A 24,683-nucleotide genomic window follows, 5' to 3' on the forward strand; every position below is an offset into this window, starting at 1 on the left:
ACAGCCACTTAAATTTGAACTTCACATAAAGATAACATAAACTAGTGTTTGTGGTATGCTATACTAAAAAGAAAAGATCAGAAATTTGCATTTAATAAAGATATTCATGTAGCAATTTATGTGTGCCTGGCTTACTGATGCTTACTGATGCATTTAATAAGTGCCTATATATCATCGCCTAGACCTGCATTAGGTAGTCCAAAAGTGAGCCCGAGGACAGCTCCTACATCTAGGAGTGAGCCTGGGACAAGACACATTGACAAATGCTGGCAATCAGAAAGTAGGGCGAGCATGGGACGGTGGGGGGTGGGAGGGTAGGGGTGGGGGTGGGAGGGTAGGGGTTGGGGGGTGGATTTTGGCGCTGGCCGTAAGTTCAGAACCAACTTCTTTATGTTCTAGTTTGTTTGCTTGGGGGGTTTTTGGTCTTGTTTTGTTTCTCCTTTTCGAAACAGGGTTTCTCTGTATTGCCCTGGCTGGCCTTGAACTCAACAGACATCTGCCTGCTCTGTCTCCTAAGAGCTGGAATTAAAGTTAGTATGCACCACCACCACCCAGCCAGAACCTACTTCTGATGTTCACTAGCCACGTAATCTTAGGCTAGTTATCACCACTTCCGGGCCTCTGATAGGACTGGAAACATTGCCACACTTAAAAGATGCCCCGGGAGCACTGAGCGTCACAGAGCCACAGAGGAGGTGACGGAGCACTGTCCGTCACGGAGCCACAGAGGAGGTGACACACTGGTCCTGAGCAACAGATGGATGTTTACCGGAGGAAGCACCACCCCACAGCTTAAGTCTCCGCCATGGAACCGCTGTTTGCTTGGACAGCTCCAAGAACTTGCTTTCATATGTGTTGAGAAACATTACCATGGACACAAAAAGAGCAGAGGGAAAGTAAAACGGGTCAAAGCTTGTGTTTTCTGTATGTAGGACTAAACTTTTATCTTTTAGCAAGTGTTTCCCAAACTTCATCATTAAAGTACATTGTTTGAAGAGCATCTTAGCTGGAATACCAACTTTTCTTAAAAGTCTTGTGGTGGTTTGACTACGCTTGACCCAGGGTGTGGCACTATCAGGAGGTGTGGCCTTGCTGGAGGAAGAGGGCACTGTGGGGATGGGCTCTGAGACCCTCCTCCTACATGCCTGGAAGACAATGCTCTCCTGTTTGCCTTTGGAACAAGATGCAGAACTCTCAGCTCCTCTAGTGCCCTGCCTGCCTGGATTCTGCTGTACTTCCTACTATGATGATAATGGACTGAACCTCAGACCCAGTGGCCAGCCCCAATTAAATGTTGTCCTTTATGAGACTTGCCTTGCTCATGGTGTCTCTTTACAGCAGTGAAAACTCTAAGACGTCTTATTTTCAAAATCACTTGGTTTTATATCTGCTTCATATATCCAGTCATTTCAGTCATATCCAGTCATAGCAGTGGTGGCACACTTTTTTTTCTTCCTTTGTTTTTTTGTTTTTTGTTTTGTTTTGTTTTTTGTTTGTTTGTTTTGAGACAGGGTTTCTCTGTATAGCCCTGGCTGTCCTGGAACTCACTCTATAGACCAGGCTGGCCTCGAACTCAGAAATCCGACTGCCTCTGCCTCCCAGAGTGCTGGGATTACAGGTGTGCACCACCACCGCCCCGCAGGTGGCACACATCTTTAATCCCAGCACTCAGAAGGCAGAGACAGGCAGAGCTCTGAGTTCAAGGCCAGCCTAGCCTGCAGAGTGAGTTCTAGGTTTCTGTACCTGTTGTTGTCAAAGGGAACAAACAAATAAACAAAAGATATTGTTCTTATTCTCTAAACAAAACAAAAACCTGGAAAATGTATGTTTTCTATAGCTCTTCCACTCTGTGTAATTTATATAACTTTCCCATAAGCCATTTTGTGAGGGAAAACCTTAAGTAATTAAATCCAGTGTTATGTGACAGGCTTCAACTTGTAGAAAGAGCCCTAACCCAGTGATGCTGAGGGTGGATCAGAAATGGAGAGTCTGGCAAGGCAGGCAGGTGTGAGGCAATACAGTATCCCGGCTCAGAGATGATCATGGTGAGAGAGATCAGACGGACACAAACACGACTGACATTTAGAAGCAGAACTGATTTTAATTGAAAAGCATGCTGGGAGTTGGGGAGAGGGATGGGTTAGGCTCACAGGCAGGTTCTTGACCCCATCGACAGCATTAGGACTCAATGGGTGGTGGTGGTGGTGGTGGTGGTGGTGGTGGTGGTGGTGGTGGTGGTGGTGTGGTGGGGAGAATAGGCTTCGTGTAGGCACACTGAGCTTTTGATCAAGTCGGAGCTGCCTCGATAGTCTAAGAGATGGGAGAACTGACTAGGGTGGAGGCACATAAATTCAGAAGTTCCCAGATAATTCATGGCCATTCAGGGAACAGTGTGGAGAGGAGAACAGGCAGGTGGTAGTCTAGAACCAGGGGAGTTACAGTTGGGTAGGCACAGGGTTTCTGGTTTATAAGATGAAGGGGGTTCTTCAGATGAGTGGGGGAGGAGGGAACCCTGGGGAGCGTTCAGTGTTCAAGGTTACATCTGTGGGACAATGTACAGTGAAAATGTCAGGTATCACCACAGAGCATCAAACTAACGGGCAACAACAACAACAACAACAACAACAAAACATGAACAAACTTCATCTCGTGAACATTATTTTAAACTGTGCATCAAAAACAAGAAGATTATCAACAGAGTGAAAAGAAAACCCAGAAGAAGATGAACCCTTTGCAATTTATGTATCTGATAAGAGGTCAGTCATCAGAAAACACTCCTAGTACTGAACAACAAGGAAAAAAACCTCACAATTCAAAATATGGGAAAAGGGATTCTAAGAGACATCCTCCCCCGTGCCCCCCACACACAAAAGCTGTACAAGTGGCCAAAGGATAGTCTCAGAGACGAAGGCAGAGGCAGGTCATAATGAGAGTGTCTCAGACATTCTGACAACTATCAAAAAACAGAAGACAACAAATGTTTCCTCTGAAAAGATAAAAACAGAACTACCCTATGTTCCAACAATTCCACTTCTGAGTATATGCCCCGAATAATGTGAAACAAGGTCTCAGAGAGGTGTTTGTGCGCCCGTGTTCACAGCAGCATACAGCACAATAGCTAGAAGGTGGGTACAAGCGAACTGCTCATGGATACATGAATGGATAAATACGGTGTGGAAGGAACTCATGAAGGTATATCCTTTATAAGGAGGGAAGCCGGATGTGGCATCGACCTGAAACCCAGCACTTGGGAGGCCGAGGCAGGATGACCAAGAGTTCAAGGCCAACTTCAGCCACACAGTTTGATCAGGCTACTGAAAAGCAAGCCTTGTTTGGAAATAAACAAGTAGATAAATACTATCATATATTGAGCATCAAGATAAATTATTTGGGCTCAGGAGAGCTCAGTCAGTAAAGCACTTGCCTAGGAAGCATAAAGACCTGAATTTTATACCCAGAACACAAGTTTAAAACCAAAAACATCAGATGTGATGGTTCGCTTGTATTACCCCAGTCCTGCAGAGGCAAAGACAAGTGGATTCCTGCAGCTCTCTGGCCAGCCAGCCAGCCAGCTTGTCAAGATCTAGACCAGTGAAATACCCTGTCCTTGAAATATTCAAAACATGAACCACAGCTAGAGAACAACACATGCACACACACGCACACGCACACTCAAAATCTTAGGAAAGAATTATTTCCATATTTAAGATCCATATTTACATTTACATAAGTAAATGGAGTAGTACTGAACTCTAAATCAAGTATATAACTGGATTGCAGACACTACGTACTAGTAATTCCTGTGTATATTTTCACTTCTCCTTCTCTCTGAAATGAGAGCATCTGAATCAATGATCCCATGTCTGGGCTATTGCTGTTTGCTGACTATGTAAGAGGCAGGTGATGGGGTTCTTGACTTCATAGTTCTCCCGACTAATGGATGGATTGGTACCCAGGATACAGGGCCAGAGGTTCTGTATCCACACAGGGACCTGATTCAGATAATGAGATCTGTCACTGGGCTGATGAAATGACACATAAGGGAGGAGATGAGTATATTTTGATAACAGATGTCAAAGTATGGCAAATTATATCTCCCAAATTATTGGCCTCAACAACATATATTTACCACACTGGGGAGAAGCTTTGGTGATGAACGGCCTGTGACACAACATGGGGATTAGGTTTGATTCCAAGTAAAAGCTGGGCCTGGTGGAATGTGTAATTCCAGTGCTGGGGGCAGTGGAGACAGGTGGTTCCCTCAAGTTCATTGGAAAATTAGTTTAGCCAATCAGCGAGCTTCAGTGGGGTCGGTAAGAAATCCTACCTCAAAAAAAATAAAAATAAAAATAAAAAATAAAAATAAAAATAAATTAAAAAAAAAAAAGGCAGAGTCTGGATGTGGTGGCTCAAATCTTTAATCCTAGCACTTGGGAGCACAGACAGGTAGATCTCTATACATTTGAAGCCAGCGTGGTCTACACAGTGGATTTCAGGCTAGTCAGAACTACACCGTGAAACTCTGTCTCAAATAAATAAGATAGAAAGAAAAGGAAAAAGAAAGGAAGAAGGAAAGAAACAACTAAGGAAGACAACTGATATTGACCTCAGGCTTACACACACACATGAACACATGCACACATATGCATATAATCACATGAACACATACATATAAAAAAGTCCCATACTTGTTTGTGTGTGTATGTATGTATCTCTGTGTGTGTATCTCTGTGTGCATATCTATGTGTGTGCATGTGTGTATCTGTGTGTATCTCTCTCTATGTGTGCATGAGAATATCTCTGTGTGTGTGTGTGTGTATGTGTATATAAGAATATCTGTGTGTGTGTGTGTGTGTGTGTTCCAACAGGATATGTATGGTTCAAGTATAGAATTTTGAAGCTAGGTTATAAAGGGGATTTTGCTTTTCTCTGCATTGGAGCATATACCCCTAAAAACCTTCCCCTACAGTGTGAATATCCTGATTGCCCTGAAGCCAACAGATGGCAGAGAAACCAAACTCACTCTGATTCCATGAAGACAGGAGGTTGTCCAGAAAGCCCCTGATATTTATGCTCCAGCCATCATTTGACTTCAGTGACACGAGAACCGTCCAAATGAGCTCACCCTAAACTCCAAGCCCACAGAAATCAAGATAACAAAATGATTGTTCATACCATAGAACTTACAGTGATTCATTATGTAGAAACAGATAAACAACGAAACAAAGAGGGCATCTGGGCGGCTGGGTAAGTAGGTGACCTTCCAGGATGACCTTCTTGCCGCAGGCGTGATGAGTGATGATGACTGAGAACCACAGTCTTCCACCTCAGGATTACTCGGGCTTTGTCTACACCACCCAGATCTACCCGTGCAAGCACAGAGCTGAGCTAGAACTTCACAAAGGGGGAAAGAAGGAAACCAAGTCTGAAATCCCACCTGTTTTCACTGCATCCAGACACCTTGAAGTCAGGAACCATTTCTCTGTGGCCAGGAGCAAATAGAGACAGGTATCTGCCTTCCCAATACTTTTTCTTGGGCATCATTTGTCAAACAGAACTTTTCCCTGAAAGTTCCTTTAGATGGAGGGGGACAGAACTGGTTCACTGCATGCCGGGTTTGTTTGTTTGTTTTCCTTACTCTAATTTATCTCCTCTTTTATCTAAGAAAATGGACCCAATTCAGGTGTTTTGACAACAGTAGTCCTTGGGTAGTCCCGGGTTGGAATTCATAGGAACCAGATAGGAAGACTTTGAGGAGAAAGGCTGACTTTTAAGTCACTCAAGGAAAAGATAGCACCTCTGGCATGTCAATGTGTCTAGAAGAATCGAGCATTGTTCACCAAAGGGGTGCAGGCGGTAAGCTTATGTTCATCCAGAGGCTGGGCAGAGTCAAGGAGGGGGTGGAGGATGCCTTCGGCCAGTATGAGCACACACCTCAGTGGAGACATTTGTGAACGCAGAGGGAGGGCTGCGGAGAGTGAGGTTTCAGGAGATAGAAAATGCCAGAGTCTTGGCCAACAGATCACAAGTGCCTTGTGGGTAAGATCAAGAGGTAAGGCTGTGAGAAGTGGAAACTTAAAGGGTTCTCTGCAAAGTCAGTTGTGTTGGATGGTGTTTTGCTGGGGCAAACACGTGAAGGAGTGTTTTCCTGAAGTGGACACAGGTGAAAGACTAAGGCAGACTCGTGAAGGAACGTTTCGCTGAAGCAGACTCAGGAGAGAGGATGTTCTGCTAAAGCAAGCACGTGAAAGGACACGTGATGAAGGATTCTTGGCTAACAACACACATGTATTGGTCTGCCTTGCATTGCATAGTTGAGCTGCATTTGTCAGGACTCCTCCGACTCAGGCTGATGCACGTGCTGAGGTAAGACCCGTGCTGCGGTGAGGCACGTGGAGGACTCGTGATGCTTGGAGGGTCACTCAACAGAGGCAGAGCTTGGTTTGCTGGTACAGCCAGCTGTACAATGCTTGTGGGTCTTGCATCTTCCCTGATCTTTGCCTCCCTGGGAGAGGCACAGCAGAGAACTTCTCCTGGTATTCATGCTGGTCCCTCCTGCTGACTCAAGCCGAGGTTGAGGCCTGGCTGTCTCTGCTAGGTCATGTCACTGTTGTTGCTAACCTGACTCTACCAAACTGGACAGCTGGTGTATCCATGAAATGTTTGGGAATGGATGGAGCTGCCACTGCCTGCTAACTGTGAACTGAACTGCTGATTTCCAGACAATGCAGACAGGAGTCGCTCCAAAGAACCTTCCTTTCTAAACAGGTCCACTTCCCGCCCCCCCTCCCCTGTAACCTTTCTTTTCCACTACCTCTGGTAGGTGGTGAGCTACAAGGGAGGTTAAAGTGTTTAAGAACCATCATTAAAAATAAGGTTTGAAAAAAATTAAAATTATAGGTGTGGGTCAGCTAAATGAGTAGTAGCGGTAGTTGACAAATAAGATCGTAGACGATGAGGAAGGTCTGGACTCAGAGACCAAGGCAGCTAAGTCCAAAATAGTGAGAAAGAATGAATTGAGTCAATCACATAAACAGTTAGTGGGACTCTTGTGTGTCTCACATTCTGTCCTAGATGCCAGGGAGGCTGATGAGTAAGCAGAATTCCTGCCTGCCAGGACACAAGGTCTGACTGCAGGGACAGAAGTGTACAAATAAACCAAGGATGTTACTGCAAAATGTGTGTAGCAAAGAAGGTGTGTACAAGGCTGGTTCAGAGGTGACCAGGAGACACCCATGAGAGTCTGGGCTTGATGAGGGACAAACAGAAGACACCTGCACCAAAAGAACCATGCCAATGAGATCTCAATGGTGCTAGGCATATGGAATCTCAGAGAGACCAGTGTGGGCCAGAGACTGCAGGCATTGGGAGGAAGAGGAGGTTCCCAAACTGAGAAGATCCATCAAAGCAGAGTTGAAACAAGGAATTTAGTGACATGAACGGGCATGTCAGGACCTAGCTGTGAATAATAGAATCTACACGTGCAGCTGGTGGGCCAGGGGAAGGACCAAGGGCTGCTGGCAAAAATGCACTGGAGAGGGACTGTGTGGTTGGTAAATACTCCAGGGGGCAGCTCAACAAAGATGATGAACTCAAGGTCATTAGACGACAGAAAAGTGCCCTTGCTGTTTTGTTTTTGTTTTGTTGTTGAGAGGTTGTATCACTCTGTAGCCCAGGACGGCCTTGAACTTTCGGCAATCCTCCTGTTTCCAGCTCTCAAGTTCTGGAATTTATAGGTGTGTCTATAATTCACTAGGCTGGTAGAACCTATCTCAAACAACAACAACACACAAACAAAACCCTGTATATAATTCGTGTATAAATGCCATTCTGTCAGCTCGACTTAGAGGTAAAGGTGCAGGCTTCCTCGTAAGAGACTAATGGGTGCTTGGCTGAGGTAGAGAAAACTACACACTTTTGAAGATTAGAGGAACAGATTGCAATTGAAAGCCTTAAAGCAAGAAAGATCTTCAAACCCAGCGTCAGTCCTCCGATGCCAGGGAAGGAGAAGAAAGACCCCTTCATCCCGCTACTACTGTGGAATTAGAAGTAAAGGGTTGTTCATTCTTTGACTACGCAGGGTGGAGGAATTGTTACCCTGTTGCTAAGGAAAAGGGAAGGGGCTGTTCCCAGTTGCCATGGTGACAAGGTGAGTGCGTTCCCTCCGTACCGCCATACGTTTACCAGTCAATTTCTTCTCCTAGTTGCTATGGCGATCTAGAGGGATTGTTCTCGTCTCCCGCACCTCCCGCCGCCGTTGCTAGGATGGGGTAGAGGTAGAGGTTGTCCGCCCCTCGCCGCCTGGTTGCCGTGGAGACGGCGGGTGCCCTGGCCCCGCCCCGCTCGGCCTGACAGCCGCGGCCGCATCGCGCCTGCGCAGTGCTCTCGTCCCCCGCAGTCTCGGTGCGTTGAAGCCGGAGACCGCGGCGGCCTCTGCTAGGACCCTCCGCCCCGGAGACGCCGGCCGGAGCCGCAGCCTCTGCCGCAGCGCCCCCGCCTCCCATCCCCTCCCCTGCCGTCTCAGCCGGAGCCGCCTCGCGCACTGTGAGTCGGGGCTGGGGCCACGGTCGCCGTGGGGCTGAGTCAGCGGGAGGCCCGGGCCGGGCTGGGGGAGGGGAACCGGGCTCCCCATCCCCGCCGGCCCCCGACCCCACCCCCACCCGTGTCCCGTTCCGCCGGTCTCCGTCCTCGGTGGCCTCCTGGGTGGCCTCCGGGGCCAGGCCTCCCCAATCACTCCTGCCCTGTCCTCCTTCCTCTCTCCGTCCCTGCGGATCCACCTAGAGGTTCTTCCCCTCTAGATGTGGCGCTGTCGCACCTCTACCCATGGCCTTATATTTTCTCCCAAACTCCCTCTGGTCTGCTGCCCTTGTCCCTTGTCCCTTCTCTTTACTCCGGGGCCTGACACCTCCCGGCTTCTAGTTTCCCAAGTGATAAACCAGAGAGTGACGAGGGAGACAGCCAGGTGGAGACTTGGGGGAGGGGGACATTGTATCTGTCCAAACCTTGGGACCCCAGGATACTTACCCACCTGCTCCTGACCCGCTCGTGCCAGAATTGGCTTAGGAAAACAGGCTGGATAGTTCTGAGTAGCTGCAGAGAGCCGGCATGGCTTTAGAAACAGATTTTGCTGAGAAGGGTCAAGCTGTGTTGTGATCAGCTACTGTTGGTGCTTGGTGGCCTTGTATGCTGAGCCACTGCCCTGGTCACACTGTGCTGCGATGAGAGGGGAGTGGAGGGAGGGAGGGAGGGGGACATGATTGGTTTGGGTGCTTAAGTTCTTGTGCTTCCGGTACGTACGTACGTATTTTTTTCCGTGAACAAGCATCTTTCAAGACTCTTTAAATGTCTTTAAAGAGTCACATTACAACCTTGGTATATGTGAGGTCTGAAGACAGACCTGTGTATCTTCAGCAAGTACTTACTGATTGTAAGAGGGGTTTTGGCAGCACTTGATTTCCAATACCTCTAAATTTGATGGAGAAACCAATCAGGCAAATAGTGGGTTTTGACAGTCTGAGCAGAGTGGAGAGAAGGCAGTTGAGAGTCTCATGGCTCTGAGACCTATATCCCTCCCTCCCACAGCGATGAGTCTTGGTGGGGGCTGTTGCCAGGTGGGGGCGATTCCCAGGGTTGTGTTTGCCACCTACCGGCTTGCCCAGATTGTTGTACCTAGTGTGGAAATAGAGTCCCAAGCTGTTTTCTTTTTCCCAGTAAGAAATTCAACTGAAGTTAGTTTGTGCTCATAGCCAGAAAGTTCTTCATAGACATGCCTGAACTCGAGGGCTCTTAAGTACCGTGTGTACCTCAATGCCAGCTTCTGTTGCTTCCTTTTTTTTTTTTCCTCCCAGATTTCAATGTAGTGCTAGGAAACTCCTGTAAGGCAGTTCTGATGAAGAAAAGGCTTTGGGTATGTTTGGGGTTTTTTCTTTTCTTTTTTGTTTGTTTGTTTGCTTGCTTGCTTGTTTAACTCCAAGCCACAAAGGAGGGTATGGTCCACTCCTAAAACTCATCGTGAAAGACCCCCTCATGAGGTTGTAAACAGTACTTTTGCCCCAAGGCTTGGCTCAGTCATGGCCTATTGGCCATTGGCTCAGTCATGGCCCATTGGCAGCCTTGTCAGGGCCACTCCCTGCACCCATGCCCATCAGATTAGTTTACAGTAGCAAAGACGGCTGTCGCCCTAGTTTTAAACATAGAGATGAAGTTCAGGAAGATGACAGCCCCCATTCAACAGTAGAGTTTGTTCTGTTTCGAATGCCAGTCTGGGGTTTGGCGGGATGCGCCTGCCTGTGGTGCAGTGGGAGCTCTGGGGCCTGGGAGTTACATTCCTTCTTCTGGTCCTCTCTGTGTCACATAGCTCGCCCAAATACCCGAGGAGGGCAGAAGGAGACAGCTGTGCTGGAGAGCTGCTCTTCCTGGGCTGAGTGTATTTTGGGAATCAGTGTTATTACTGGGGTGGAGGGTGGTGAATTAAGCAAGGAAATGTGTCAAGGCTGGAGAGGTGAGGCGAGTGTGAGGTGCAGTGCTCCGTTCGCAGTGTGCCATGGGATAATACCTTCTCAGCATCAGAGTGGCTTTATGTGGTTAATTTGCCTTTGAAATCCACACCAGTGTTTTATGAGATAATGACTGAATGCTTTATAAACTGGTCCTCTTAAGATACAGGACTGAGGCCGCTCTTACACCCACCCAGCTGCTATTGTAGGCAATTGTTAAGCTCAGGGAAGGGGCATGATTTGGAGCAAGTCAGACCTAGAGCTGAGTGGCGTGCTATAGTTTTATAGGACAGAGTTTCCTTGATCTTGAGAATAGCCTGTAATTTACCCACAGCTTTTAGGTAAAGTGTGTGTGTGTGAGAGAGAGAGAGTGTGTGTGTGTGTGTGTGAGTGAGTGTGTATGTATGTGAGTGAGTGTGTCTGTGTGTCTGTGTGTGTGTGTATTCTGAGATAAGTCCTGGTTTCGGAAGCAGGAAGTAGCAATCCTTGAAGGGGAGATATCCGTGTGCCTTTGAGTTAGAATGTTCCCGTTTCTGTGAGGATGCCAGGGTTGCTCCACCTAAGAGCCCATGCGGTGTCAAGGTGGAACCTCAGACACCTTTCTCCAATCTAATGCTCTTTGTGGGTTTAGGTGATTAACTAGACTTAGGCATGCTAGTTACTGAACAAAACAGTTCCCACATGGGAGTCCAACTCAGAGCTATAACAGGTACTCTCCAGAAATTTAGCAAGCGGCTGGGTGCTTGTATCTTATGAATTATCCCTGAACTTAGGCAAGCAGCATTTTTCAGAAGCTAAGTAGAAGATCTGAATTCTGGGTCCAAAATGCATGTGCTCTGGTTCATTTATAGAAATGTTTGTTAGGATCTTAGATACATGTTAGAACTGGACAGGCAGACGATGTCCTAATGTTCTCATTGACACAAAACACTAAGAGTTAAGTGATTTGCCCCAAGGTGACTTAACTAATGTAGAAAGTATGTGAGAGCACTGTCAACTGTGTACACTGTGCAGGTCACTGTCAGTGGCTATTAGGGTCTGAGTCAGGATTCGAACTCACATTTCCAGACTAGCACTATTCTACACTGCCATGATGCTGCGTTTGTCACACTTAATAGTACAAAGGGCTATAATAAAAATAATTTAGTAGTCTGTAATTAGCCCTGTAGACAGAGGCTCCTTTTATTGTCTGAGATGTTGCAAGGCCAGACAAAATGTAATGTCAAAGTGTCTAATTAAATATTTATTCTTGCCACCTTAAAAATAACAATTTTTCCTCACACATTTCTACTTCGGGAGGTCTTCTTTTTACAACTGTGCATCAACTAACTGAAAGCAAATGCAGAGTTGGGTGTTGACGTCTTCTTGGCTTATCTGCAAGGCTGCTGTGTTCTGGAAAGCAGTGTAGAGAGAGCAGACGTGAGGCTATGAAGCAAGCCTGAGGGTCAACTTCAGGGCTGCCTCCCAGGGCTCAAGTGTAGCCTTGCATAGGTCCTGGGAGCCACAGGGATTTCTCACGCTCCTCCTGTAGAAACTAAGTTGATCTGGCCTCTCAAAACAGGTGTATCTGAGCACAAATCCCAGTCCTTCTACTTCCTGTCTGTGTGGCACTGGGCAGGTTATGTAACTGCGAAGTGTTAGTTTTCTCATCTGTAAGCCTGGATGACAGCTGCCCCACAGGGTTGTCAGAGAATGCAAGAAGAGCAGCTGCTTCGTAGCAGGTAGCAATGTTTATTTACATTTACTGGTATCATTAACATCAAAATAATGTCTCAAAGTTTGTCATGAGAAGTCCATTCTGAACTAATTCAAAACCACCCTGTTCCTCAGGAACCTTCCTAAAGTGTTCAACAGAAGCAGAAGTATGTCCAGGGAAAACTTGGGAGTCACAGTGTCATTTCAACTGCCAGATGAGAGAGTGTATGTATGAAATGGGCCTTTGTGACCATGCATTCAGCTGACTTGCTAGCCTGACAGAATGGCCAGGCATGAGCAGTTGACTGGAACAGAGCCCAGGTTTGGGGTGATGTGTGGGTGCTCAGTCGTCCTTCTGGGGAGGCTGTTCTGAGGAGTGATCATAATCTGAAATGGAACCGCTGATTGGTTACCCTCCCGTGGCCCCTGCACACTTCCTCTGCTGTGAGAGGCGCACCTTGAACCATGACTTCACTCAGATCAGTTTCTGTACTTGAGGGAGACAGAGGTCATGGGAAAGAGCCTTGCCTCCCAGCAGGGAAACCTCCTCCCTGAGTGAGGAGAGGTAAGGGACGTCATTCTGGAATGAGCAGCTACAGAAAGGCTCAAGGCCTTTACCAGGGCAGGCCATTCAGTTGGCAAAACATAGATGGATCTGGATTCCTAGGTGAAGCCCATGTCCATACACAGGCCTGTCAAGGCTAGCTCTGTGGTAGGTAGAGTGGTCCCCTAGCACGCAGAGCTTCAGGTTCTATCCCAGCAGTGAAGATAAACCTGGAAAGTAGCTCCTTCTGGGGAAATGGATGTGGGTCTGGGGAAGGGAAAGGAAGCTCAACAGGGAACTTTTAATTCCTGTGCTTTTGAGTTTGACCTGTTATAAGACACGAGAGGAGAGCAAGTTGACTTAGTAGTGCACATGACTCCATCAACACATCCTCATAGAAAACCCTCTCTGGTGTGGTCAGTGATGGAGCAGATAGAGCTACCCTGCTTCCTTCCTCCGACCAAGCCCCTGTCCAGACCAGACCTGTGAGTGAGGAGGGCCCTCTGGAGTGGCTGCTTCCCCAGGAGCCAGCTCCACGGAGTGCCTGCCCCATCCATTCGTCTCCTTGTCCCTTTACTCCCCTTTTGAGAATCTTCCGTTCCTCTTGACAGCTGAAGTAACCATTACTTCCTAATAAGGTCATTTAATTTCAACTATTGACCAAAGCAGCATTGGCCCACGTAACCGTCACAGCAAGTCTGTGAGCTGGGCGTGGCACCACAGGTAGAGTCCCATCACTCAGGACAACCTGGGCTACATAGTGAGCCTGCTTCTCAAGTAATAGCATGTTAAGTTCTGTGCCTCTTACAAAAGAACTCTAAGCTTCAGGGGACCTAACTGAAGTATGGGTGTACTCTGTGACGATAGCGGCACTCTCTCAGGTCTGGCTGGTCTTTCCACTCACACAGTCACATGCACATACTTACACACATACATTCACACATACACTCACACATTTACACACACAACATATTTATACATACATATACACTCACATATTCACACAAACAGTCATACACATTTATACACACACACACACACATACACACTTACTGATATCAGAACTTCTTATATGACCACTGGATAAAGCAAGCTATGAAATAATATGTCAAGAATGCCATTCTATTAAAATATGAAACATGAAAAAATACCAGGAAAGTACCCACCAATTATAAATGATTATCCCTGAGTATGTATTGTTGGTTTTTCTTAAATTCTTTCAGTGTTTCTTAACATTTTAAACCAGTGACATATTGATTCCATGTAATAGATAGATCACTAAAAAAAAATTCACGAGATGTTTAGTTAGTCTTTAAAATGTTTTACAGTATGTATTTGTTGAGGACTGTGCACATACTAGAGGGCAGCTCATAAGACAGTTCTCTGTTCTTTTCTTCAGTCGCATGGGGCTTGGAGAGTGCACTCAGGTCCTCAGACTTGACCCACTGGGCTATCTTGCATTCCTTCCCCCAGCCCCTGCATTCAGGGCATTATTTAAGTTTTATTTATTTTGAGGCAGGGTCTTTATGTCCCAGGCTGAGTTTGAACTTGCTACACACTGGAGGATAACCTTAAATTTCAAATCCCTCAGACCCCATAGTGCTGCAGTCATAGCAGTGTGGCCCCCGACCTGGAATTGTGAGTTGCTTGGGTTTGTACATGTGAGGCAAGTGTGCCACACCCCTAGCCTGGCGTCTAGCGTTTTAATGGCTATTTGGTTTTGCTGTGGCCAGGATTTTATGCAGTTCTCTGAGTGATTCTTTAGATGGTCCCTTCATTTATCTTTTGAGAGGGCACAGATGTGCCTTATGCATGTTGGATGAATGTGTCTTAAAAACACAGATGAACCAATCTCTCTTGAAGAAAGAAAATGTAAGATAATTGTTATAAGAACTTGAAAATTGGGCTGGAAAAATGGCTTAGCAGTTAAGAGTGCTGGCAGCTCTTGCAGAAGACCCAGGCTCAGTTCTCAGCACATGTCAGGGTTCTCATCACCCTCTGAAGCCCCAGTTCCAGAACACCCAGTGCCCTCTGCTGGCTTCCTTGGGCATAACACATATGTGGTACATGTACGTACATGCATACAGGGCATACAAATAAAAATATATGCTCAAAATAAAAAATAAATCTGCTTTAAATTGAGTCTTAAAATGGCCTTATTTTCTAACTTTCGCTGTTTACGTTTGGTGGCTGGCATTGATGAGGGTTCTGCTTTCGGTGGCCTGCCTTCCTCCCATGTCTTTCCAGATTCTCTGAGTGGCCAGATCCCCAGTGCTCTGGGGCCTTCCTGTCAGCTTTACGTTGTGCTGGGTGTATGTGTTCCTGCTCGAACTGCCTCCACTCAGACCTGCATGGCCCTTCCTTTCTTTGTCCATGGTCCCGTCTCATTTGACCATCAGCTCAGAGACCCCTTGTTCTTCCAGGTGGACATGGGTGTCTAGGTCAAGCTTTTGCCAGTAGTGGAGTCTGTTCAACTTTAAATGCTAGAGAAGAGAGACGTCTAACCTCCAGGGGATCCAGGACGTGGAGTTGAGGAACATATGGCCTGCCCCACAGCTTGGCCTGTGCTGCAGTAAATGTTTGTTAAGCAGGATGTTTCTCTTCTTCCAAGTGGTTCTGACTACCCTAACACTTATCCCAGACGGGGCAGGCAGATGCCAAGCCCTGCTGCCTGGAGTTATTAGCACAAGTCTTTGGCTATGTCTGGCTAGAAAACTCGACTACCAAGTGATTGTTGAATAAGCAGTCACCTTATCCTGAGGGCATTATTGCCCTGGTCACCTTGTAATGTGATATAATTATAATATAATTCCCTGGTCACCTTGTAATGGTGTTCCCTGCTGGGTAAGAGGTGAAATCTTAGCTGGTTTTGAGTCAGCAGGATCATGGTTAGGATTAATGTGTGTGTAGCCATGTGGAAGAGGCAGGTCTTGGACCACGAGATGAAATCCAATATTCCTTCCAGTGTGAGCAGTGTTGTGCCGAAGGCTTATCTCGGGGGTGTAAATTGTACCTTGTAGCCAGACTTCCCCGCAGCACTAGACACTTGGCTACCGGCCCTCACTCCCTTCCTTGACGGTTATTGCCATCTGCCAAGGACTCTGATTTTTGTCTCTGATTTGTTCTGATTTTAGATCAGTAGAGGTGACAACTGAAAGCTTGCACTTGGGATATTCTATTAGCACCTTAAGTGACGGGACCACTGCTAAGGATGGAGATGTGTTGTGCTGGCCCTGAAAGAGCAAGCTACGGTGTTTTGAGACAACTCGATAAGACTCATATTCCCAGAAGGTGTCGTTTCCAGGTTTATAGGTTATCCTTACAAATGTGCATGTTGTTTTCATGAGGCCTTGTAAGTAGAGACAAGTACCTCCCAAGTGTTTTCTCTGACTTGTATGCACTATGTATGTACGTATGCAGCATGTATGATTGTTATGAGTTAATAGTGATCCAGCTAACTTTCAGTTAGAGTCTAGTATTACAGTGATTTTGAAGAAGTCTTCACATATTTCATGGCCCCTCATATTTATGAATTTAACCAACCAAAAAGCAAAACTTGAGTTTGCCATGTACTGAGAGCACTGTGCCGAATCCGGTGAGAGGCTGTGTAGTCACAGCAGTCGGTATCACAGTGGGCGGCCACTGCTCGGGTATTACAGCTAATCCTCTTGTTCCCTCCTGCACCATCCGCTTGACCCTGACCCTGACCCTGACTTAGAGGAGAAGGGAGCCTATGCCTGGGCTGTCTGCAGGTACTCGGCTGCTCTATAGAACTGAGCACAAGAAGACTTTAGCACCCACTGGAGACAATCTGCTATGATTGTGTACCATGGGACAGTTGTATCAGAGACAGTTGTATTCAGTTGTGTTCAGTGCAAAGGGGAAAGGGAACAGAAAAGAACTGCCTTTGAGGTGCAGGGAAGGGCCTTCACAGACAAGGGCTCTTCTCCCCCCCCCCCCCCCCAGACTGGTGGGAAGAGAAAATAGCTTTTCTATCCAATAGGTAAGTAAAGTTCAGGGAAGATGACTGGAATCCTGGTAAGAAATGACCTTCACTTCTGACAGCCAAGGCTGCCTGCTGAGGAGGAAGAGGAGGGTGTTGGTGGGAGAGGAAGGCCTTGGAGGTTTGAATTAACCACAGTGAAGATTTAGCCTGTGCATTTGGAGACAAATAAAGGTTTTATTGTTCAGGGGCAAGGGCCCATTTGGGCGTATGAATTCATAATGGGCCAGGTCTCCATGCTGGCCCAAAGACACAGCAGGGGGAGGGGCACCAGGGTTGGGGTGGTGTGACAATTTCAAGGCAGTTTCTGAGGAGTCAGAACTTAGCTATGAGAGCAGAGGTGAAAGGAAAGCCCAGGTTTAAGCAGAGGTGGCTGCCCACCAGAACGAGGGGGCAGAGTTAGGCCCAGTGAGAACAGAGATGGCTTTGGGGTGGGGATGAGCCACACAGAGGCATCGTCACTGGATTGTAAGTTCGAGCCATGGCTACCTTTACATTTGTTTACCTTTCTGTAGTCCTCGGAATTGTTTTAGATGGACAGACGTCACCAGCCGTCTTCAATGGCTAAAACTCGAGAGAGGAACTCCACAGTGCAGCTCGCTGGCCTTGACACCATGAGGGAAGGCCAGAGATGGAAGGAGGTCACAGTCTGGCTCTCTAAGGTGTTGGAACTGGGAGGAGCCTCCGCTATCTGTTTGTTCTGTGGTTCGAACTTGTCACCACTGCTGAGGCGAGGCGCCCAGCCTCTAGGCCTTATCTGCCTGCAGCGGCACTTAAGTTTGAGAGGCTGACCTCCCCAGCTCCAGGACTCTCTCTTAGATGAGCAGTTGTGTGGGTCAGGTTGTTTCTTGTCTTCTGCCCCCCCCACCCCCTACCCTTCCACCCCCCCACCCCCCCACCCCCCCCACTCCCCACCCCTGTGCCCTTCCAAGCTCTTCCTATTTGACCCTTTGTCAGTGAAGGAGGACCATCTCTGTGTCCTCAAGATAGATGCACCTGGCTAGATCTAAGGGCAGTTTTGTGAGTGGATTTCCACCCTCGCTCCTGCCCTGAGCCGGGTACTTTGTGCAGCATATAAACTGGACAGCAATGTGTGGCTGTCACCTGTTTCCAAGCGTCCACTGAGCCCTCTGTCCTGATGTCATCCTGATGTCCTCCTAGATCTTCTACTTTGACCCTGACCCTGAATGACACCGTAGCTTGTGCCCTTTCACTTGCTAGACTCAAATTCCTCTCATGCTGGACAAGGGTAGGCATTCACCCGGCTAGTGCTGCAAAGCAGTCACAGGCGATGAGCCTGGGCCAGCAGGGTGGAAACCTGAGGGAAGTCAGGAGTGAGCGTGTGTAGGAACTGGAGAAGAAGGGCTGCACCAGGGCCTGGGCCCTCTGCCTGGGCCCTCCGCCTGGGCCCTATGCCGAACCTAACCCTTGTCTGCAGGCTATGTTGATGCCTTTTCCTGAAAGCCAGGACCCAAGCAGGAGCCTGGATCCCAGCCAGTCCCCACAGGAAGGAACAAACAGCCCTTCACAGGCCTCGAGCCAGGTGGGGTAGAGCGAGGTGCATTGTTTTACGAGAATCAAATGGGCTCTTTGTAAACAGCCTCATGTCTTCTCCCCCTTTCCTACCCCTTCTGCGAGAGAATCATTAGTACTTGGCTCATGCTTTGGTAAAATCAAGGGAAAGATGTCAGCTACTGGGCTGCATTGCAGTAGAGAACCTGGAACCTGGAGTTAGGAGATCTGGGCTTAGAGTTATGGGGCTTAGAGACGATCACGTCTCTTTGATCTCAGTTGCTTTTCCTGTAACATGGGGGTGTTCCGTGTGCGCTGCTCTCTCTACGTGTAGCATCCTTCCCTGGCTGGTTTAAGCTGCTTCTCCGTAACCCTGTCTGTCTTGGCCTAATTGCTGTTCCCACAGCAAAGCATTGTGTGGCTTCCACCCCTGATGCACCTCTAGCTTATTCACATGTCAGGTAGCCTTCTGACATGGTGACAGTTACCTGTGGGAATCACCATGTCAAGTGGAAAGATGTGTGTTGACTTGTGGCTTCGGAGTTCCAGCCTAGTGTCAACTGTCTCCATTGCTTTGGGCCTGCAGCAAGAAGAGTATCCTGGTGGAGGCCAGGGTTTCCGTGGTAAAAGAGGACTGTTCACCCGAGGCCAGGAAGAAGGGAGAGGATCAGAAATGTAAGGTCCCTAAAAACAAACAAACAAACCAAAAAACCAAAAAGGCCAGGTTGTGGTGATGCACGCCTTTAATCCCAGCACTTGGGAGGCAGAGGCAGGCGGATTTCTGAGTTCGAGGCCAGCCTGGTCTACAGAGTGAGTTCCAGGATAGCCAGGGCTACACAGAGAAACCCTGTCTCGGAAAAAAACAAAACAAAACAAACAAACAAACAAAAAACACCCAGAAACATAAGGTCATCCTTGACTATACAGTGAATCTGAGACCAGCCTGGGTTATGTGAAACCTGTTCTCCCCTTCCCACAAGAAACAGATCAGAAAATGCCAACAGCCAATTGCTTATGATAAGAATGAGGATGTTCTAACGAATCATTCGTTATTATACACACCTCTATGTTTCTATATATGCGAGATTATAAAATGTATTTTTATAAGTAGATTAAAGTCCTCTGCTTTAGAAATGTCTGTCCCAGTATTTGTCCTTAGTAATATTTAATGTGCTATAGCAACAACTTATAATTATCTGTCATTGTGGGTGTGATTTATACGTAACTAACAGGCTCCTTGAGGCAAAGACCAAAACTGACTTACTCATCCACATAAGAACTGATGATAATTTGTGTATATGTGTGTGTGTGTGTGTATATATACACCTCTAGCTTATTCACATGTGCAGAGACCAGAGGAACATGTCAGTTCTCTCCTCTGTCACTCTTCCCTGAGACAGAGTCTTCCATTAAACCTGGATCCAGAACTGGCAACCAGTGAGCCAGTGACCTCCTGTCTCTGCCACAGCACTGCAGCTACAAACACCATCCTCAGTTTTTATGTGGCTCTGGGGTTCTAACTCAGGTCCTTATATTTGCACATCAAGGATTCCTCAGCCCCTGGTAATAGTTTGGGATGGGCATGTGGTTGCCTTCTGGCTTTCAGAGGTATGCTGTGTTGTCAGTCTTTAGTGCGATGTTCCTAGAACGGGCAGACAGTGACGGCAATGGTGAACTGAAACCCTCACTGTGCACATGATGGACAGAAATATCAGAAAATCAACTGTATCTCTTCTCCATCCTCAGTAACGACACTAGAAAGTCCACCCGGCAGGCTGTCTGTCAGAGGCAGAGGCAAGCTGGGACACACCCGGGCACAGCAGGGGCAGGTTTTCCCAAGGCAGCTGCCTTCCCTTCAGGCTGTTCCTCCTGTTGGGGTCTTGAGGGCTGAGGCACTGGTCAGCGGCTGCCAAAGTTAAAGCTTTTCCTCAGAGAACTCTGGAGAACTCCGGTGTGGCTGCCCCACCCTCATCCTGATAATGTCTGCATCCAGGGGTCTGTGAGCAACTCAGGAGCTGAAGGAGAAAAAGACTATTCTCAAAAGCACCATGACCATGCCTGTGTTTTCAGAAACTTCCAAGAGTGACAGCTGTTTGGAGTAGAAGTTCTTAACTTCCTGGCCCAGGGAATCACTACCACTGTTCAGCTGAGGGCTCCCTTTTCTACACATAGTAATTTGTTTGCTTGTTTAATTTTTTTCAAGGCAGAGTCTTACTATGTAGCCCAGGCTGTCTTGGACTCATTCTATAGACCAGACTGGTCTAAAACTCAGAGATTCACCTGCCTCTGCCTCCTAAGTGTTGGGACTAAAGGTGTGCACCACTGTGCCCAGCTTTAATACAGTTTTTTAAACAAAACAAACAAACAAACAAACTGACAACTTGAGGGCTGGAGCGGTGCCCAGAGGAGGTGAGCTCCGGCTGCTCCTGCAGTGCTCACACGCTTAGTTCCTAGAACCCACGTGGCGGCCTACGGAACTCCGGTTCCCAGGAATCCGGTGCCTTTTCTGGGTTCCACACATAGCAGACATGTGTGCACACACATACACACAAAATAAAAAATAAATATTTAGATTAAAACAAACAAATTGAGGTCTTACTTTCATTTATAGAAAAACTGAGAGTTAAAAAAGAGTAAATGAGCTAGGCAGTGGTGGCGCACGCCTGTAATCCCAGCACTTGGGAGGCAGAGGCAGGCGGATTTCTGAGTTCGAGGCCAGCCTGGTCTACAGAGTGAGTTCCAGGACAGCCATAACTATACAGAGAAACCCTGTCTCAAAAAACCAAAATAAATAAATAATAAAAAGGGTGAATGAGAGTAGTAAATGACTTAGGCTGGGCATGGTGAGTGCTGACTACTGCCGTACTCCTCATGACTTGCTCAGCCTGCTTTCTTCCAGAACCCAGGACCAACAGCCTAGGGATGGCAACTCCCATAATGGACTGGGCCCTCCCCTGTCAGTCACTAATTAAGAAAATGCCTTACAGGCTTGCCTACAGCCCAGGCTGGTAGAGCGTTGTCTCCTCTCAGATGATGACTTCTGCTTGTGTCAAGCTGACATATAACACCCGGTGAGGTGCTTCCACCACGCTTGCTAAAGCACTAACCACAAGGCTATCACAGTCTTGCTCTGCTTTAGCTATGGGTGTAGGATGACACCCTTACCTATAGGTGTCAGGATGCAGAAAAGCAGCAGGGACATCCTGGGTCCTGAATTCAGTCTCTTTCAGCCTAGGTACCTAGGTAGTGCCAGGTGCTGCTTCTGTGTGCTTCTGCTTTGAGAAAGGCTATTGAGACACATGCTGCTCAAATCACTTTTCTCCCCTCTGTGGAAGGCCATTGTCAGAGTCTGCTAGGTCCCGCCTGGCCATGCTCCAAGCCACTGAGATGCTACAGGACACCCTTACCCACAGTATTTCCACAAGATTCTCTTCTATGCATCATTTTTCCACATGCAAACACGTGTCCAGAGAGACTCCTAAGAGTCAGTCTGCGTAGGTGAAGCTATTCCTGTAGAGATAGCACGACAGAAGTAGGCTCTAGAGAGCCACCACACCAAACAAGTGCCAGCCATAGACACTGAGGCAGTCATCACCAGAGCAAGCTCTTCAAGGCCATAAAACAGAGAGACTCTTCGGTTTAGTGGGTCCAAGTAACAGGTGATATAATTTGTATAATTATACAAATGATGATTTTCAATTGCACCTCTTACAAATGCAGTTGCTAACCACATCACATGTATCATCTCAGGGCTCGGGAAGAAGGAAGGCCGAACTGTCTGTAAATGGGTTGGTGAGCTGAATGGTGCCTCCCAAAACATCCAAAGTCTCAGAAGTTGAGACTATTGCTTTATATGACAAAACAATGAATGTCACTTTATATGGCAAAGAGTGTGGTTAAAGAGCCAGCAATGCACACATTTAAAACCCACCACTCAAGAGGTAGGGGTGTAACTTCGGGTTTTTCCACCCAGTGCTTTGTCTAATACTTGAGTATTTTGTTGTAAGCTTGGATTTCTGTCTAAGTTTGGATTATATGCCTACCACATTGGACATCATTTGTACCTGTGAGATGCCCCCAAAAAATGACTCTGAAACTAAATTACCTATGAAAAATTGCCTAGGCCATAAGCTTTGGCTTAATCCCCCTAGCTCATAGCTTAATAATTCTGTTTATTCTCTTCTAAGTCCTGCCTAGCCCAAGGTGGTTGGTTACCTTTCTCATGTTCATGAGGCCCTCCCCATCAGCTTTCAGGGCAAATCTCTCTCTCTCTCCCATGCCTGACTAGCTCAGAATCTTCTCTTCTTCCATCCTATTTCCTGCCTAAGCTAATAGGCCAGCAGCTTCTTATTGACAGATGACCCTTCCACACAGCACAGAAGAGATTCTTTCTCCACAGAGGCAGTCAGGTCTCTGTAGGTTCAAGACCATCCTAGTCTACCTAATAAGTTCCAAGACAGCCAGGGCTACATAGAGACATTGTCTCAAAACAAACAGCAAACAAGTAAAGGATCTTGAAGCTGGCTTATCTTGATGGGCCCTAAACGCACCCAAGTCTCCTTGCTGGGGAGGAGATGTAGCTCAGTAGCTGAGTGGTAGAAGATTTGCCCAACTTGTGCATGATCCTGGGTTCTGTATCCAGGCAGGCAGGCAGGCAGGCAGGAAAGCAGACAGACAGACAGACAGACAGATAGGCAGGTAGGCAGGCAGGCAGGCAGGCAGGCAGACAGACAGACAGAGAGGCAGGCAGGCAGGCACAGACACAGACACAGACACCACCACCACCACCTTGTCTGTGTGTATCCTGATGAAAAGAGAAATAGAGGTTTTATGAAAAAGGAGACTGCGGGCCACAGAGGTGGAGATGGAGTGGTGTGCTGTAAGCCAAGGGATGACTAAAGCCCCCAGAAGCTAGAAGAGAAGATGGGAGCAGATCCCTGAGTCTTCAGAGGGAGGAGTTGGCAGGGCCGGCACTTGGTTCTGAGGCTTTTGGTCTCCAGGATAGTAAGGAAATAATATGTGCTGTTTTAGCCAGCCAGCTTGTGACAGTTACGTGTTGTAATCATAGGACACTCAGTGAGTCAAAGTTCATGTGCTGGCAGAGCATTTCTTCTGGAGGTCATAGGTGAAAATGTGTTTCCTTGCCCTCCTTAGCTCATTGACCTGAGTCACTCTGATCTGTCATTGGCCCTGACCCTCCCACTTTCCTTGACCCCACTGGACTCACCTAGATAATACAGAAAAGTCTTTCCACCCCCAGGTGCTCAACTTCACTACACTGCAAAGTCCTCTTTGCCATTCAGAGGAACAGTCTCAAAGGTTCCTGGCATGAGGGCATGGATACTTTGGGGGGCTTAACATAGTATATGTATGATCCTGAAGGGTGTCAGGGGAAGGTGGGTATGCTCACCACATCTCAGGGTGTTCCTGACAGAAGCTATTCCTTAAAAATTGAGAAAGGCAGATTGGGAAAGTATTGGGGTCATGTGGACCACATTACTTTCTTTAGGCAGAAAAATGCAGGCAGGTCTAGAGAAGTAGTGATTAAAGTACTCAGGGCTGGATATGTGGCTCACTGTGGGTAGAGACATTCTATCCAGATAACATGAGTTCAGTTCCCAGGCTCTACAAGTAACAAGAGAGAACCAACTCCCAAAAATGTTGTCTGACCCCCACGTGCATGCCATGATACACAACATCTGCACACACAGCCAAAAAATGAAAATAATGATAGAAGAGTGTGTGAGTGTGACCTACCTTAGGTGATGTGAGCCTTCAAGTGAGGTGACAGTAGAGCAGAAGGGGACCTGTATCTTAGCCCAAGGAGAGAGTTTATGCAGCCTCCAGTTACAACGCTGGTGTGGAAGACATTGGCCAGCAGAGATGGGCCACAAGATGTGAGTGGGCATAGTGTGAGGGCGAGGGGTCATTGGTGATGGGCAAGTTTTCATACTGAGTTGCAGGCTCTGTGACAGGTGCTGAGGTTCTCAATGCAAAAGGTAGAGCAAACCGTAAGGGTGCTGGTCAGAGGGGAGACGGAGGGCTGAGGAGTGCCATGCTAAGCACTTGCTACCTAAGACAGCCTGGGACCAAGTGACCATGTGATATTGCTATTGAAGGCAGTTGGGATTTCAAGCCATTTGAAAACATGTCAAGGGGCTGTTCAGCGGAGCGGTGGTTCAGGGGTGAAGAGCACTGATGGCCCTTCCAGAGGACCCAGGTTCAATCCCCAGTACCCACACATGGCAGCTCACAACTGTCTGTAACTCCACGATCTAACACCCTCACACAGACATACATGCAGGCAAAACATCAATGCAGATAAAATAAATAAATCACACACACACATACACACACACATCAAGACCTTCAGAAGTAGAGTCCCCATTCTGTTCCCACCTGTCTCTCCAGCTCTGAAGAAGAATGCTTTCTT

At 47.4% G+C, this 24,683-nt stretch overlaps 1 protein-coding gene across 2 annotated transcripts in view; it reads left to right on the plus strand.

The window, feature by feature from the left end:
• Positions 1 to 8,387: 8,387 nt before the first annotated feature.
• The window catches only part of Mapre3 (microtubule associated protein RP/EB family member 3), a 46,439-nt gene continuing 30,143 nt past the window's right edge, over positions 8,388 to 24,683 (plus strand). For both annotated transcript variants that reach the window (XM_052186224.1, XM_052186225.1), the window contains exon 1: positions 8,388 to 8,544. The gene's annotated coding sequence lies outside the window, so the exon portion shown is untranslated. The remainder of the gene's footprint in view (positions 8,545 to 24,683) is intronic.

Source organism: Apodemus sylvaticus, chromosome 6 (genome assembly GCF_947179515.1).
Source record: "Apodemus sylvaticus chromosome 6, mApoSyl1.1, whole genome shotgun sequence".
Classification (NCBI taxonomy): domain Eukaryota; kingdom Metazoa; phylum Chordata; class Mammalia; order Rodentia; family Muridae; genus Apodemus; species Apodemus sylvaticus.